Here is an 18551-nt window from a genome sequence, read left to right as displayed (position 1 = left end):
GGGGCACAGGGTAGAGGCACGCTCACGGATCCCGAGGAACGACATGGAGCTGCCTTCAGCCCCAGTAATTTTGCTTGCAACTGCTGAAATTTGCTTGAGTCCTTATCTTGCACGTCAATGAACAGACAGTGACTAAAAAGCCACAGAATTCTACCTGTGAGTGATATTTTGGGGAGGGGAGGTGTAAGTACCTTGGTTTCAGGGATGTGTAGTCTCACTTGTTTTTCTTTTCTTTTTAATATAGGTTGTTAGTGATATATATATATTATATTATATATGTGTATACACACACACACACACACATACATACATATACATATACACACATATATATTTTAATCCTCACCTGAGGACATTTTCCACTGATATTTAGGGAGAATGGAAGAGAGAGGGAAAGACAGAGAAATATTGATGTGAGAGAAATACATCCATTGGTTGCCTTCTGCAAATGCCCTGACTAGGGCCCAGGCCATGAGGAGCCTGCCACCCAGGTACTTGCCCTTGACCAGAATCAAACCTGGGACCCTATCCACTGAGATATGAAAATCTCAGCTTGAGATATGAAGCCTGTTCTATAATGATGCCAAACTCAGGGCAGTTCCTGTGGCACCAGGGGAACTGACTTAGGGAGAGGTGGGCAATTAGCCAGCCTGGGCAGGGTGGTAGGAAGGGTCTTGGATTCTAGTTCTGGGGATCCTGAACCCCCACCTCTGCTTGCTCATCTATAAAGTGGTATGTTTCTACTCTGCCCATGGGAATGAATACAATAAATGCCTACATATGTACTTGTAAAACATTTTGAATAAAAGAAAGTTGTGGGCTGAGAAGGGCATTCCAGGATCATGGTGCAGCTCTGGGGGACAAGAGAATGACAGAAGATTAGGTGGGTTTTAAGTATCTGGCAGTTCTTTACATGAAGCTGAAACCCACTTCCCTGCTATTGGCATCCACTTCCCCTATTCCTGCCTGCAAAGGCCACAGAAGGCCGACCAGTCTTCCGCATGCCAGCCCTTCAGCTCCTGCCTACCTCTGAGAGCCTTTGGTTTGGGCCTAACTCCAGCGTTCTCTCTCCAGTCACCATCCAGAGCTGAGATCCAGAGCTGAGAATGCAGGTGCAACAGGTGAGACATTTTATATTTGGTCTGTGGCTGTGATCAAAACTGTTTTGGCTGCTACCCCTCCCTTTGAGAACATCCAATCTCCAAGCATTTGTACTCAGCCAGCCAATCCTCGGCCACAGCTGTTGGGTCAGGAGTGTAGGTTTAACTCAAGCTGGGTCAATTGGGTTTGCTCCTGGGAATTAGAATTGGCATCCAGACATGCACAGGAATCTGCCTATGGCCTGACCTGAGAACATGGGACTTTGGATTTAGTGGGTAGCCACTGAGAGAGGGGGGGTGGGGAGAAATGTGTGGAGGCCTTTCTGCTGTTAGGTCCCTTGAGATATCCCAATAATAAACTCTTCTCCTTCGACTAAGCTAGCTTGAACAAGTTTCTCTCTCTTTTTAAAAATGTATTTGTATTGATTTGGGAAAGGGAGGGAGAGGAGAGAGAGATAGAAACATCAATGATGAGAGAGAATCACTGATCGGCTGCCTCCCGCACACCCCCAAATGGGGATCGAGCCCACAACCTGGGCATGTGCCCTTGACCAGAATCGAACTCTGGACCCTTCAGTCTGAAGGCTGACGCTCTATCCACTGAGCCAAACCAGCCAGGACAAGTTTCTCTTTCTTGCAACCAAGATAACCTTGACTAGGAGAGCGGTCCTGTGCATGGTTATGGGAACTGGTTAAGTCAACAGTTGTGTTGGAGCAAGGAAGAGAGAGGTGGGTGATGATTTCAAGGCAACCCAAACTTTTCTTCATCTTTTTGAGAGAAGGAAGGGCAAAGACAGTGGCATGTGAGGAAAGAAATCCAACTGCTAATTTCTTTTTCCTGCCAGAGGAGAGGGTTTCTGTAGTAGACAGATTCTGTGGTGCCCCAGATCCCTGCCTCCTGGTGCCCCTGGGTAATCCCTGAGGGCCCAGGGACTCTATTCTAACTAGTAAAATATAGTCAGGTGATGGGATACATGTGATTACCTGTACATAAATACCTAAGATTGTAGTGCTCATCTTGCCAGGGACTCTTCCTTGCTGGGTGTGATGAAGCCAACTTCCATGTTGTGAAAAGGAAGTCAGGGCCGCCCACAGCCAACAGCCAGTGAGGAACCGAGGCCCTCAGTGTGAGAGCCTGCAATGAAAGGAAGTTCTACTAATAACCACATGAGTTTGGAAGCAGGCCCTTCCCCAGTCGAGCCTCCGGTGAGACACAGCCCTGACCTATACCTCGATCACAGCCATGAAGAGGGCTTCGTTAAGCTGTAGCCAGACTCCTGGCCCACAGAAACTGAGAGATAAACAGGTTGTTTTAAGCCACGAAGTTTGCCATAATTTGTGATGCCGTAATAATTTCTTTCTCAGGCTATAAATCAACATACAATGAAAGAAATCTGCTTGATGTGTTTTCAAATCAACCGAAAGCAAATCAGAAAACTCAATTAAAGACCTATACGGGGTATCCCCCCAAAATGTACACACACATTGTAACAGCTGATAGCTCAATTTTAAAAAATAAAATCTATTTTATTTTATTATTTTTTTATATTTTATTGATTTTTTACAGAGAGGAAGGGAGAGAGATAGAGAGTTAGAAACATCAATGAGAGAGAAACATCGATCAGCTGCCTCCTGCACACTCCCCACTGGAGATGTGCCGGCAACCAAGGTACATGCCCTTGACCGGAATCAAACCTGGGACCTTTCAGTCCGCAGGCCGACGCTCTATCCACTGAGCCAAACCGGTTACGGCAAAAATAAAATCTATTTTAATAAGCTCTGCCTTTATAATTATTCAAAGTGTGTGTGTACATTTTTGGGGACCCTCTATATTTTTGCCTCTGTAAGATCCCAATGTGATCAGGACAATACTTGGTTTCTCAGCTATGCAATAGATTCTAGAAAATCCTCTTCACGGTGTGAGCCTGAAGGCAGAAAGGACAGGGCCGGGGCACCAGGGCACATCTCCAGGTCCCACGTGGCCAGGCACTGAGCACACAACACACTTAGGGAGCCTGGGTGACTTCACCAGGATCCTGCGATTCCAGAGGAGGAGGGAAGAGGACCTGCAAAGCCAGCCAAGTTCAGTGCCATACCTCCACTCATTAGCCGCTGCACCTGGCTTATTCTGAACTAAAGTCTTTGGGGAAACAAAAATTTGAAAAGGAACATCTGTTTAGAAATAGGCGTGTCATGTGTGGCAAGAGAAGGGTAGTGATGCTAAGGACTCTGAGTCAGTGCAGGCCAGTGAGAGCTACTTATTTGGCCTATGTCTCTGAAGAGGGAGAAGATGGGGCTGGATTAAAGGAGAAAAGGCACCGCCCTTCCCAGTCATGGAAGGGCATCTGGAAGCCAGGAGGCCCCAGTGTGCTTTGTGGCTTCGAAGAGAACACGGAAGAGAACAAGTGTTTACCTCGAAGAGCTCGATGCCATCTGTATATTACCTCCAAACAACAGGAATAATAATGCACTTAACTCAGGCACTGCCTTTATTATACCGAGTTCAAAGGACTTTTAAAAGGGGGACTGTGGCTTTATGGGTTTAGGAAAGCTGGATTCTGGGAAACAGTTGGCTTCTATTTCTGGCTCTACTGCTTGTTTTTCTGTTGACCTGGTGTGCAATAGGAAGGGTCTGGCGATCCCTTGGAGCCAACTGTCCCTAAAATGTGGGGAAAAGGCAAGAGACATACAGACAACCCTGACATTTCTGGTTTTCTAAAAGCGTTTGAAGCATAACTCAAAGCATTTTTGCTTCTGGTTGGAGGGAGGAGGCCAGGAATGCATGACAGTGCCAACACAGATTGCATGACAAAAGCATTTCCTGTTCTCTTGATGGCTCTGTTACAATTATCCTTTATTTACCACCGAATGCCCAAAAGGCGTGAGTCTATTTCATGGCTCTCTGATGTCCCTCTACCGGCTAAATCTGAAGGTCATGGGGATGATGAGTGCAAGGGTCCTGCAGTGCCACAGGCAGGTAGGCCAGAGTTGGGGCTACTACATGCTCTGGTCCTGGCTTGAAGCCTTAGAGTCTAAGGCAAGGTTGGCAAGCTTTCCGTAAAGGGCCAGATAGTAAATATTTTATGCTTGGGGGCCAGATGGCTCCGCGCAACTCCTCAGCTCTGACACTGAATGAAAGCAGTCATAGACATTATGTAAATGAATGGATCGGGCTGGGTGCAAATAAAACTGTATTTCCAATAAAATCAGGCACTGGGCTTGAGCAGTTTGCTGAGCCCTGGTCCAAGGGATTGAAAAGATTAGAGCTTTTTCTTAGAGAAACTGCAAGTCTGACTCTAATGAAAGCAGCTGCAAAGGCGATGTGGGTAGGGTGCAGGGAGGCCCTGTGTTTGAACCTTGGTCATCTGCGTAGTGGTTGTTACAAAGTTCTTAACCTCACACTCAGAGGTTTCCATTTGGGCATCCCTTCCTAGTTTTGTGACCTGGGGCAAGTTGTTAACTACTGTGTGGCTGAGTTTCATCACCCAAAGATGGAGATAATGACACTTAAAACTCAGAGTGGCAGAGGAGGCCTCCTGGGATGACACTGGGAAGGCACTTAGCATAACCGGTATTTATTTAGTCTAAATTTGGCGACTGTTGAATCAGAAGTCTTTAGCTCTGCAAATAGGCTTTTTCCTTCCACTGTATAAAATGATGTTTATCAAAGTTGAAATGAAATCAGTACTTTTTTTGTTTTTTTGAGAGGGAAGGGAGAGGGGGAGAGAGAAACATTGATGTGAGAGTGAAACATCGATCAGTTGCCTGCTCCATGCGTCCCGACTGGGGATCAAATCCATTACTGGGTATGTGCCCTGACCGGGAATCAAACCTGCAACTTTTTAGTGTACAGTAGGAGGCTCCAACCAACTGAGCCACACTGGCCAGGGTGAGATCAGTACTTTTTAAAAAAAAAAAATTTTTTTTTTTTATTTCAGAGAGGAATGAAGAGGGAGACAGACAGAAACATCAATGATGAGAGTCATTGATTGGCTGCCTCCTGCACGCCCCACACTGGGGATTAAGCCTGCAACCCAGGCATGTGCCCCGACAGGGAATCCAACTGCGTACCACAGACCATCTCCCCCCAACCCCCTTCATAGGTTGATGCTCAACCACTGAGCCACACAGGCTGGGCAAGATCAATACTTTTTTTTTTTCATTTTTTTTTTTTATTGCTTAAAGTATTACAGAGAGTATTACATATGTCTCCTTTCCCCCCCCCCCCGCCCTTGACAATCCCCTGGCCTCCCCTACCCCCCAGTGTCTTATGTCCATGGGTTATGCTTATATGCATGCATACAAGTCCTTTGGTTGATCTCTTACCCACCCCCAAGATCAATACTTTTCACTGCATCTAGGACACCAAGGTTGAGTCCTTACACCAATTCATGATAGTAAACTGTCTGTAGGAGAAATGACATAAAAGAAAAAAATTGTATCTAGAATATTACCCTTAAGACCATGATTTGGACAAATTAAAATCTTTTAAAAATGTTTCAGAGTTAGGTTATATACATTTGAAATATAGGGTGTCCCCCAAAATGTATACGCACTTTAATAGCTGATAACTCACTTAATTTTCAGTCCTTTTCAGGTTTAACTGATTTGAAATAATGGTTGAAGCCAGACTAAGCTCTGAACACAGAAAATGAATCCTAAAGTGCCACTGGACTTTTTTTTTTATGGGGATACATAAAGTTTATGGTACAAAACTGGCAACAGTAGGCAAATTGAGGGCGCACAAATACTGAACAAAATGATTCTTGATGTTTGTGATTCCATTGCTTCGAGTTATCAGCAGTGCCTGGACCAGAGTGATCACGAGTTTGAAAACAGGCATGGACAAGAATATTATTCATTTCTGTTGATTCTTTTAAATTTTTGAAAATGAACTGTATGTTAATAAACACTGACTTTATGATCATTCAAAGTGTGTATACATTTTTTTGGGGACACCCCGTATAAAAGGAATGAAGAGGAACCCCCTACCCTTACCACCCACCCTTGGACCAAATACTGATTTTTACTATTGTTGTTCTTCTCCTAAAGGAGGGTGTTGTCCAAACTAGGTGAGGACTACGACAGTTTTTAAGAGAAAGGCTCTTCTTTCATCGCTTCTGAGATGGATTCTAGTAAAAACACGGAGATGCTAAGAAACAGAACTCGGACCCTCCAGCAGCAGAAAGCCTCAGCACGTTCACGTGTGAAGTTCCAGTTCCAAATGACGCTTCTTCATCGGGTCCACCTGTGTTGACTCACCTGCATTAAGGGATTTTCCAAACAGCAAACCACAAGGACAGGAACAAGCTTCTGGAATAAGAAGACCACAATGCAACACGGTGGGAACGGGACGCACAGGAATCAGGTTTAGGGGCCACGGAACTGTCGCACTCCCACCCTACACGGGCCCTATGTAATAAATTCCTTTGACTGTCATGAGGAACCCCCTCCAGAAAAGTGCTGCTCACTCAGAGCGGACCCGGACCAAGAGAAGATGCCTTGTCAGATGAGAAAACTGGTGAAGGGAACGGACAGAATCGGGTGCGAAATGAGGAGAAGGGGAAAAAGAAATGAAAATGTCTAATACACCAATACTTTCTAGAGCTCTGAAATATAATATTAAACCTCAAGCAAATATTTAGACCCATCTTATTTCTTGTCCTAATTTGCCAGGGACCTCCCATCCATCCATCCATCCATCCATCCATCCATCCATCCATCCTCACTTGTTTAGTGCTATGAGGTGTTTAGCATTATTCTAAGCACTAGGGAAACAGCAGTAAACAAAACAGGCAGTCTTTGCTCTTCTGACATTACATTATAGTGGGTTCAGGTATTCCATCCTGGGCAGCCTTCTTTTTTTTAACCCTTACTCAAAGATATGTTTTTATTGATTTGAGAGAGAGCAAAAGAGAGAAAGAGAGAACACATACACACACACACACACACACACACACACACACACAGAGAGAGAGAGAGAGAGAGAGAGAGAGAGAGAGAGAGAGAGATCTATTGGTAGCCTCCCACACATCCCCTGACTAGGAATTGAACCCCAAACCTTTTGGTGTATAGGATGACACTCCAACCAACTGAGCCACCTGGCTAGGGTAGCAGCCTATTTTTTTATGAGCAGTATCCAAATTCCTGATAGCACATAGGATTTTCTGACCCATTACCCCAATCTGACAAGTGCAGAACACACGAAAAGGCAGGTGGGTGCTAAAGAGAATTCATTAAAGGGATGTCTGTGACTTTTGTGTATGAATATAAGCCGGGGTAGAATAATTTATAATTTAATTCCTATAATTTAAGCACCACATCATGAAGCATTTTAAAAAACTAATTTAAATTTTTATTTTATTTTCCCTCATGCCAACACCAGGGTGTCGTGTGCTTAAACACCATCATTTCCACAAACAGGGCCTTGTCACAGCTGTGTTACACACCACCCTCATTTACTTGTTAGCATCAGGAATAATAATGAGTTTGTTTGAATGGTAACCACGGCCTGGAAGAACTGATTCTGAAATATGTGGTAAAGGGAACAGGCTGGGAGACTAAGAGATATAACAAAATACATTTGGAAGTGAAGTGGAGGAGCAACTGGAAAGGGGCCTGGGCCGCTTAAATAATTTTGGTGGTGGTGAGGGAAAAGGTTTGAAGGTACCTTGTCAGAAACTGAGCATTTCCAGGTTCTTAGAAATAAAATATCCTCATTTGACAGAGGAGTAAATGAGTCTAGAGAGCTTAAGTGACCAGGCCTCAGAACTAATAATGGCAGATCTAGGGACAGAACCCAGATTTCCCGATTCCTGGCCAATGCCGGCATCCGTTGTGTTTCAGATAATCCAACTGGGTCAACCAGTTTCCACAAAATCTGCCTATTTCAACAATTCCACAATAAGATAATTAATATAGTATGCACTTTCTGGCGCAGGAAAATGGTTAAAGAATTCAAAATCTATTTAGTGAAAACTAACAGTTTTATCTTTTTTGTTGTTGTTAATCCTCACCCAAGCATATTTTTTCCCATTGATTTCTGTTTAGAGAGTGGGAGGGAGAGGGAGAAACATACATTTTTTTTGAAAATATATTTTTATTGATTTCAGGGAAGAAGGGAGAGGGGGAGATAGAGAAACATCAATGATGGGAGAGAATCATTGACTGGCTGCCTCCTGCACGCCCCACACTGGGGATCGAGCCTGTAACCTGGGCATGTGCCCTTGACCGGAATCGAACCTGGGACCCTTCAGTCCACAGGCTGACACTCTATCCACTGAGTCAGTGGTTCTCAACCTTCCTAATGCCGCGACCCTTTAATACAGTTCCTCATGTTGTGGTGACCCCCAACCATAAAATTATTTTCGTTGCTACTTCATAACTAATTTTGCTACTGTTATGAATCGTAATGTAAATATCTGATATGCTATATGTGTTTTCCGATGGTCGCGACACACAGGTTGAGAACCGCTGCGAGTGACTGAGCCAAACCAGCCAGGGCAAGACATATAAATTTGAGAGACACATTGATTGGTTGCCTCCCACATGCACCCCAACAAGGGCGTGGGATTGAACCTGCAACCAGATACGTGCCCTTGACAGGGAATTGAACCGGAAACCCTTTGGTTGGTGGGCCGATGCTCTAACCACTGAGCATACCAGCCAGGGCAGATTTATCTATGTCAGGGGTCCTCAAACTACGGTCCGCGGGCCACATGCAAATAGAAATATTGTATTTGTTCCCGTTTTGTTTTTTTACTTCAAAATAAGATACGTGCAGTGTGCATAGGAATTTGTTCATAGTTCTTTTTAAACTATAGTCCGGCCCTCCAACGGTCTGAGGGACAGTGAACTGGCCCCCTGTTTAAAAAGTTTGAGGACCCCTGATCTATGTCTTCATTTTTGACCCTAGGTCAGTGGTTGTCCACTGGGGCCATCTGGCAATGTCTGGCGACAATTTTAGTGGTGACCATTGGAGGTGAAGTGGAGGGGACATGGGAAGTGCTGCCAAACATACAGAGCTTACCATGCACAGGACAGCTCCACGCCACAAAGAATGATCTGGCCCCTCTTGCCAGCAATGCCCAGGCTGAGACACCAAAATGGGAGCTCAGATGGGAAGCTATTGAGCTGTCTGAACCCTGGGGGAAATGCCACGTGGATAAAGAATTTGCCAGCAAAGCAATGGTTTCAAAAAAGAATTCAAAACCTCTTTGGGCTCCTAAATTCCAAAATCTTTCCCATCCTATTTAAGCAGGCATACATTCATTTCCCCTCACTTTCTGGTGCTTTCCAGATACTGAGTTGTGTGTTGTTGTTTTTAAATAATGACCCGAGGATATTTTCCCACTGATTCTTAGAGAGAATGGAAGGGAAGAGGGGGACACACAGAGAGAAACTTTGATGTGAGAGAGACACATCCACTGGTTGCCCCCTGCACGCACTCGGACAGGGGTAGGGGATCGAACCTGCAACCGAGGTACGTGCCCCTGACTGGGAATCGAACCTGGGACCCTTAGGTCCACAGGCTGACACTCTGTCCACTGAGCCAAATCAGCTGGGGCTTCATGGAGTTTTAGAGAGTATAAAGGCTGGGGAGGGGGGAGGGAGAGGGAGGGAGAGAGAGAGAGAGAGAGAGAGAGAGAGAGAGAGAGAGAGAGAGAGAGAGAGAGATGAAAGAGACATATGGATAGGTTGCCTCCCCATCAAACCTGCAACCCAGGTACATGTTCTTGACTGGACATTGAACCCAAGACCCTTCAGTGTGCGGGGCCAATGCTCTAAACACTGAGCCACACCCGCCAGGGAAGCAATAAAGTATTTTTAAACTAAGGTATGCACATTTTTTAGAAATATTGCTATTGTACACTTAATTAACCACAGTATCATGTAAACATAAAACATATGCACAGGGAAACCAAAAAATTCGTGTGACTCACTTTATTGCAATAGTATGGAACCAAGTCCACAATATCTCCGAGGTATACCTGTAAGTTCTGATGGTGCTACTTCCTGTCTTCGCTTCTCTCCACTCCCAACATTCATTCACTTAAAAATGTATTTTCATGGATTTCAGAGAGGAAGGGAGAGGGAGAGAGAGATAGAAACATCAATGATGAGAGAGAATCATTGATCGGCTGCTTCCGCACGCCCCACACGGGGATCCAGCCCCGAAACCCCGGCATGTGCTCTGACCTCTAGTTCCTAGGTGACACCCAACCACTGAACCACACCGTTTGGGCAATTCATTTAAAACTTAATTCCTCTCCCCGACTCCCCAAATTTACACACAACCCGCTCACTCCTGACAAGGCACAAAAGCTCACCCCACCCCAGATCCTGCAGTGCGGGTTACCCCCGGGTGGGCACCTCGCCCTTCTCGTCCTGCCGGGCACTGGCTGAGCCCCGTGGGCGGCCACTTCATGTTTCCGGGCCTTGTCTCCTTCCCTGTAAATCAGGGGGTTTAATCCATCTCTTCCGCTCCGGGGCCCTCTCGTCCGCCCACTCCCACCACGGAGGCTCCCAAGCGCTCCCCGGAGTCCACACTGTTCGCAGTTTTCTGAATATTTTCCTGTCTCTGACGTAGGGGCTGGGGACCCCCATTCTACAAATGGGGAACCCGAGGATGGGCTGCCCCGGAACCGGACCACGGTCTCCCAGCTTTGAGGGAAGGGGCTGGAGATCGGGGGTCTTCTCCAAAGCCCCGCAGCACCAAGTGGGGGCGCAGACCAGCTTCTCGGCCGTCCCGGGCCCCTCCGACCCCGCTCCCACGCTGGGCGGCCGGGAGCAGCCGAGAGGTTGGAGTACCCGAGGCAGGTCCCCCCAATTCGGCTCCGGGATGCCCGCCGAGGCGCATGCGCGCGCGCACAGGGACCCGCAGGAGGTTGGCCGCTCGCGCGAGGTCCCGCCCCGACGCCACCCGGTTGTCAGGGCGCCACGGGGCGGGGCGGGATGAGAACGCGGCTGAGTAGACTTCCATTGTTAGTTAATAGCCTTTCGCTTCCTGAAGCTCGTCGGAAGCTTCTTCGGAGTTGTTCTTTCCTGTCCTTTGGTTCCTTCGCTTTCCGACTGGACGGAGCCGATTTCCTGGCCCCAGGCGCGCGTGTTGCACTCCCACCGCAGGCAGACTCGGCGCGACCAGGTGCCGGCGGAGACGGCTTTAAGGCAGCGGTTCTCAACCTTGGCTGCACATGAGAATCACCTGTTTCTTTGTTATGGGGTGGGGCCACAGCATTTGTAACAAAGAAACAGAATTTCCGGAGGATGAGGCCCAGAAATCAGGACTTTAACAAGATTCCCAGGTGATTCTCATGTGCAGCCAAGGTTGAGAACCACTGGCTTTACGGTCTCCCGTTGTCAATCAGGTTCACATCCGCACGTCGTGCTTTTCTTTCCACCTTTAAAAAAATATTTTTTATTGATTTCAGAGAAGAAGAGACAGAAACATCAACGATGAGAGAGAATCATTGATCGATTGCCTCCCGCACACCCCCCACTGGGGACCGTGCCCCCAACCCAGGCATGTGCCCTTGACTGGAATCGAACCCGGGACCCTTCAGTCCGCAGGCCGACGCTCTATCCACTGAGCCCTGCCCGCTAGGGCTTCTTTCCCCTTTTGCCGTTGATTCCTCCCTCGTTTATAACGGCATCTTAATTTATCTGATGTCTCCGTTCAGATCTTAGACCAAATTACGAATCTGAATTTTGCACAGATGACTCAGTGGTGACTAATTCCTCTCTAGAAAGGAGTTCACAGCAGGATTTCTTTAAATAGAAAATTTCCTCAACGCCCTGAAAACGGTTCACTTTATATGAAATTCATTTAGATGCACGACTCCTCCCTCCACTTTTGTTTCTGCATTTAGACATACACCTTTAGGTATGACTGACCGTGCAGGTTGCACCTGGCTAAGGGCATGCGAATGGGGTTGTGTTTTCCACAGTTTGCAAACTGGGCACCTTCTAACTTGTATATTATGTGGGTGCCTTTTTCTATTTACATGAGTTTCTGTTTGTGCAGCTACCTTCCTGTGCATCATAGTTTTACAGGAACCAGTTGCTTGGCTTTGGGTTTTATGGAATGCTCACAAGATTTTTTTTTTTTTAAAAATAGTTTATTGATTTTTAGAGAGAGGAAGGGAGAAGAGAGAAACATTGATGTGAGAGCACAACATCCATCAGCTGCCTCCTGCACGCCCCCTACTGGGGATTGAGCCACAACCAGGACATGTGCCCTGACCTGGAATTGAACTAGTAACTTTTTGGTGCACAGGACAATACCCAATCAACTGAGCCACATCGGCCAGGGCAACTAGCTTTTATAGTGTGTCATTCCATTTCATTCATGCCACAGACTTTGTATGGACCCAAGTCTTTGGTTAAAATTAAACATGGTATAAAGAAGGTCATCGTTGGATATCAGTTCTTTTTCTTTGCTCCATTAGGTCATCAAGGAACCCAGACTCCTTCCATCCTGTTGCTCTTCCATGGTTTGTCCTCAGATACAAGGTAGGAACTTGGTTGCCTCCATATCCAAGTTTCAGCAGGAAGAAAGGGGGAGAAGGAAGGCTAGGACAAGTAGATTTGTGTTTAAGGAGATGACTTCCAAATTGCCCTTATGTTTTCTTAAATCCCATTGGCTCAAACACAGTCACATGGTCACATCTGGCTGCCAGGGTTCTTGGGAAATGTAGTTTCTAGCTAGGGGGACAATGTGTCCAGATACAATTCAGGGGTTGTATTATTAAGAGGAATAAGGGGAGTGGATTCTGGGATGGTTAGAGGCTGTAAGCCCCTGAGGATAAGGACTGGGTCATTGAATTTTTTGAATAAACACAGTGGATATATGTTGTAAACAAAAGGTCACTGCCACAAATCTAATGCCATCAGGAGTCCCCAGTCTGGGGTGTGGTAAAAGGAGAACTTTATTATATTACGGTAAACAGTTTGCAAATTGGGCAAACACAACCTGTACTAGAAACCAAAGTGTTCTGGGGATAAAGGGAAGGCTGCTTTTTATAGAGAAAATCCCCTCCCTTACCCCTGCTAATGAGGAATCCAAATTTGCAGAGTCTGATTGGTCCAAATAGCACTCTCCTGTGGGGGGAGGAGTCAGCTTAGTGCACTCTTATTGGTTGTTATGGAGCAGCTCTGATTGGTTAGTAACTATGCAAATGAGGACATAGGTGTGCAGTTGGATTAGATAGGTCAGGTTTCAGCCCATTGTTTTGAAATACAACAGTAGCCCAATCTAGAAATCAGGAGGTCCAGGTTTGATTCCCTGTCAGGGCACATGCCCGGGTTGTGGGCTCGAAGGCTCTAAGAGAGGATTCTTCCTGCCCTCTTCCAGCTTCTAGTAGCCCTAGGCATTCTTTGGCTGTGGCAGCATCATTTCAATCTCTACCTCCGCCTTCACATGGCTACCTTACATCTGTCTCTCTCTGAAATGTCTTATAACATTACCAGTCATATTGGGTGAGTGCCCTTCTCTCTCTCCCCCCTCTTTCCCCGCCCCCATGAACTTATTTTAACTTGGTGTTACTACAAAGACCCTATTTCTAAATTAAGTCACTACTGAAATGTTTTTACTCAACACTTTTGACATCAAATGTGTGTGTTTTTTCACACCAAAACAACAACAACAACAACACACACACACACACACACACACACAATTTCCCAACTCTTTAGACACCAACTGGGTGTCCAAGGATTCAATTCAATTTTGATGCTGAGTACCCAGAGTTCAAGTCAGGCCCCATAATCCCCTCTCCAGGTTCAATAATTTGCTAGATTGCTCACTTAACTCAGGGAAAATGGCTTACCGGTTACTATTGCTGGTTTATTATAAAGTATACAAATGAACAGCCAGATACTCCGTGGTAGCCACTGCTACAAGATCCCAACATTAGGGTTGCATTGGTCTGAGATGATCAAAGGTGGCAGCACCTTTATTTCTGGGGATTTCCCAAGACTAACGAAGCTAACCAGTCCCAGTAGCTCTGAGACCGGATATTTTGTGACCTTCAAGAAATATTTTAGAAATAATAGGACTAACAAAAGTAAAATGACAGCAGCTCAAGTACATCCATTCTGCTCCTGCCTCATAGAAGTCTATTCTCCATACGGCCACCAGAGGGAGCCTTTGTTTTTCTTTTCCAGCACGTTTTCAAATTGGTGTATCATTTTATTTTATTTTATTTTATTTATTTTTTAAAATATATTTTATTGAGTTTTTACAGAGAGGAAAGGAGAGAGATAGAGAGTTAGAAACATCGATGAGAGAGAAACATCGACCAGCTGCCTCCTGCACACCCCCCACTGGGGATGTGCCTGCAACCAAGGTACATGCCCTTGACCGGAATCGAACCTGGGACCTTTCAGTCCGCAGGCCGACGCTCTATCCACTGAGCCAAACCGGTTTCGGCTGGTGTATCATTTTATATTTGCTTTAAAAAATGGCAGCTAAGTTCACAAAACATAAAATTAGTCATTTAAAAATGAACAATTCAGTGCCATTTAGTGCATTTACAGTGTTGTGCAACCGTAACTTCTACCTCGTTCCAGAATGTTTTTATTACCCCCAAAAGAAAGCCCTGTGCTCAGTAAACGTGAGTGGAATGCAATAGCTAGGACGGGGAATGCTTGGAAGGTGTTTTGTGGGTGGGTGTGGGGCTGCACCCTTATATTACTCAACTTTGCTTTTCTCTCTCTTCTCATTTAGGCTTGAGCGGAGGAAACTATAAATCACTCCTTGATTTGTTCATGGACAATCATTTATTTTGTCAGGCATTGAACCAGATGGTGAAGACACAGGAATGGAAAAACGTGTCCTTGCCTTTAAGGTAGTGACACTTGATAGAGGAGACAGATGAAGCAATTCAACGTGGTATACATCAGAGACCTCAGAGCCTGCAGACTATGGCCCCCCACCTGTGTTTGAAAATGAAGTTTTATTGGAACACAGCCGTGCCCATTTGCCTAGTATTATCTATCGTTAATTTCACGCTGCCCCTGACAGTGTTGAGTCATTGCAACAGAGATCATCTGGCCTGAAAAGCTAAAAATATTTACTACCCGATCCTTTAAGGGAAAAGGCTTGCCAGTCTTTGTTACATATAATTATGGCATATTTAAAGTGGACAGGGAGCCCTGGGAGCTGAGGAGGGGCAGTTAACAGCGGGGGGTGGGGAAGTTGCAGGACAAGGCAAGGCTTGCTGGTGCTAGAACTTGGGTCTGTATATGCATAAATGTTAAGTGTTTGGCTCAATGAATTTTGTGTACCACCATGTAGCCACGATCAGGATCAAGACATAGGATATCTCCAGCCTTCAGGGGGCTCCGCAAACCATTTGTGTAGATGGCACTGTGCTGTAAGTCGTGTGCTTCATCCAGCTTTTCACTCGCATGCTGTGCTGTGTCCTCTCAGCGTGCTAGCCTTGGTGCTGCCTGGAGTTCCATTGTGTACATGTGTGCGTGTATACATGCTTGTGTACATGTGTGCGTGTGTACGTGTGCGTGTCTGTGTCTGTGTCTGAAAGGCTCTATTGCTGAGGCTCTCACCAGTTGGAGGCAGAGCTGCACTACTGCTTCTGGCTCATGACACCCACGGAGGGCACAGGAGATCTGCCAACATACCTGGAGTTCTTTTATTTACCTTTTCCTTCTAATTTGCTCCATGAGCGTGAACTTATTCATAAATGCTACCTGAATATGGGTTGTTTAATCTGTATCTTCCCCAAAGAATTGGCACAGGCATTTTGGAAACAAAAGCTTGTCACAAACGTTTCATTATTACAGCATTATTCACAATTGTCCAAAGGCGGAAACAAGGCAACTGTCATCAATGGATGAATACATGAAGGAAATGTGGCCCACCCACACTGTGAAATATTATTTGGCTATAAAGAGGAATGAAGTACTAATACATGCTACAGCATGGATGCACCTTAACAACATTACATTCAGTGAGAAAAGTCAGACACAAGAGGTTGTAGTGTGTGTGATTCCACTTATATGAAATTTCCAGAACAGGCAGATAGAGACAGGAAGCACATTAATGGTTGCCAGGGGCTGCGGGAGGAGGAGGAAATGGAGAGTGGGCCAGCCACACTGAACTCTGTGCTGTTTTTCAGGCCAATGGGCCTCTGCACAACCTTTCCATCAGCCTTGATTTTCTGTTTACCATTTAGATAATCTCTTTCAAGCCTCACTTCTTTTCGGAAGTTTTTTCCTGTTTTCTGAGTTAGGTGACTCCACCTCTGTGAATTAATAGCACTTATCACAATGTTGCAATTGTCAACTTGCTCCTTTAAGAGGCAGTCTAGCCCAGTGGCTAAGAACTTATTAGTAGACTCTGGGGTCAGTCCATCTGAATTCAAATTCTGGCTATGCTCTGAATTAGCTATTCACACAACCTCTGTGGTTGTTTAGATGTGGATCTAAAAAGGGGGAAATGATAGTATCTATCTTCCTTCTAGCATCCTTATAAGTTTCAATGAATATGATATATGAACTGTGCATGGCACATAATGAATACAATGTAAATACTAGTTTTTTTTGTAGCAGTCGGTTATTGCTGTGTAAGAAAAGAGCCCCTAAACTCAGTGTCTTGAAACAATATGCTATACTTAAAAAAAAAAATAAGGCATTCAACTATGCATTTCCCTCTAGTTATTGGTTTAGCTTTTTACATGTTGTATTTTCATTATCACCTAATTAAAAATGTTTTCTAATTTTCACTGATTTTTCAGACATATGTGGCTAAATTTCCAAACAACTGGGAATTTTCTAGTTATCTTTTTGTTGCTGACTTCTAGTTTAATTCTACTGTGATCATACTCTATATGATTATAGTCTTTAAAAAGTTACTGAGACTTGCTTTACAGCACAGCATATGGGCTATTTTTAAAAATAATACATTTTTATTGATTTCAGAGAGGAAGGGAGAGGGAGAGAGAGATAGAAACATCAATGATGAGAGAGAATCATTGATCAGCCACCTCCCTCAGGCCCTCTACTGGGGATTGAGCCCGCAACCTGGCCATGTGCCCCTGATCAGAATCGAACCCGGGACCCTTCAGTCCGCAGGCCGACGCTCTATCCCCTGAGCCAAACCAGCTAGGGCTGGGCTATTTTGATGAATGTAACATCTTCATTCTCTCTTACATGTCCAAGGTTTGGCTAGGACTTGGCTGATACAGGTGGGGGTCAATTGGGAAGCCTTGATTCACGCTTGAGCTTATATCTGCAGATTTGGCTCAGGTCTATTCTGTATGGTTTGTTCTGGGGCTTTGGCCTCAGGAGGCTGTTCTTGGGGAAGCTCTCCTGGTGATGGTGGGGACAACAGGGCACATGGAAACCTGAGGTCTCTCGAGGTCTAGGCTTATAAGTGGCACCGTGATTCTTCCATCAGATTCCAGTGACCACAACAGGACAGAGAGCCCAGGGTCAGGGTGTAGTAACCATGTCTTTTATTTCCTGTATTCTTTTGACATTTGGGGCTTTGCTGACTCTGAAGGGACTGCCCCTTCCAGGGTTAACCAGTTCTTAGAGATAGTCAACAACTTGCCAGTGAATCCATCTTTCATATTCAAACCAACCCATCCAGAGCTCACACTCCAATCACTTCCTTTATTGCAGCGGTTCTCAACCTGTGGGTTGCGACCCCTTTGGGGGTTGAACGACCCTTTCACAGGGGTCACCTAAATACATCCTGCATATCAGATATTTACATTAAGATTCATAACAGTAGCAAAATTACAGTTATGAAGTAGCAACGAAAATAATTTTATGCTTGGGGGTCACCACAACATGAGGAACTGTATTAAAGGGTCGCGGCATTAGGAAGGTTGAGAACAACTGCTTTATTGGGCTCTCAGACTGTGGGCCATTATCCACTGACGCTAATTGCTCCAGGGCCAGGCATTAAACAACTAGGGGCAGCTTCTACATTCCAGATCCCACGAAATGACCTGTACTGGCCAATCCAAGCCTGTTTTTCCTCACTTGCCTGTTTCTTCCCATGGAAACCACAGTAATGTTTCTGCCCACACGTCCCCCTCCCTCTGCCTCCTGGCTATCCTGGTGCTTTCCCGTGTGTCCCTGTGTGTCGGTGTGCCCCGTCTTCTTGGGAACTTTGAGTAATAAACTATTTTTTCATTGGAAACCATTTTTAAAATATATATGTATATTTTATTGATTTCAGAGAGGAAGGGAGAGGAAGAGAGAGATTGAAACATCAATGATGAGAATCATTGATCGGCTGCCTCCTGCATGCCCCACACCGGGATCCAGCCTGCAACCCAGGCATGTGATCTGGGAATGTGCCGGGAGCCGGTCCATCCTTGCTGTTTCAAGGGACCTGGCGTATATGGCATACTGTTCTTAATATGTTTGCTCACCTTCTTGGCACTATGTGTTTAAACCAAGGTCACCTCTCTGAGAAAG

This window comes from Myotis daubentonii, chromosome 5 (genome assembly GCF_963259705.1).
Source record: "Myotis daubentonii chromosome 5, mMyoDau2.1, whole genome shotgun sequence".
NCBI lineage: Eukaryota > Metazoa > Chordata > Mammalia > Chiroptera > Vespertilionidae > Myotis > Myotis daubentonii.
This window is presented reverse-complemented; position numbering follows the sequence as displayed.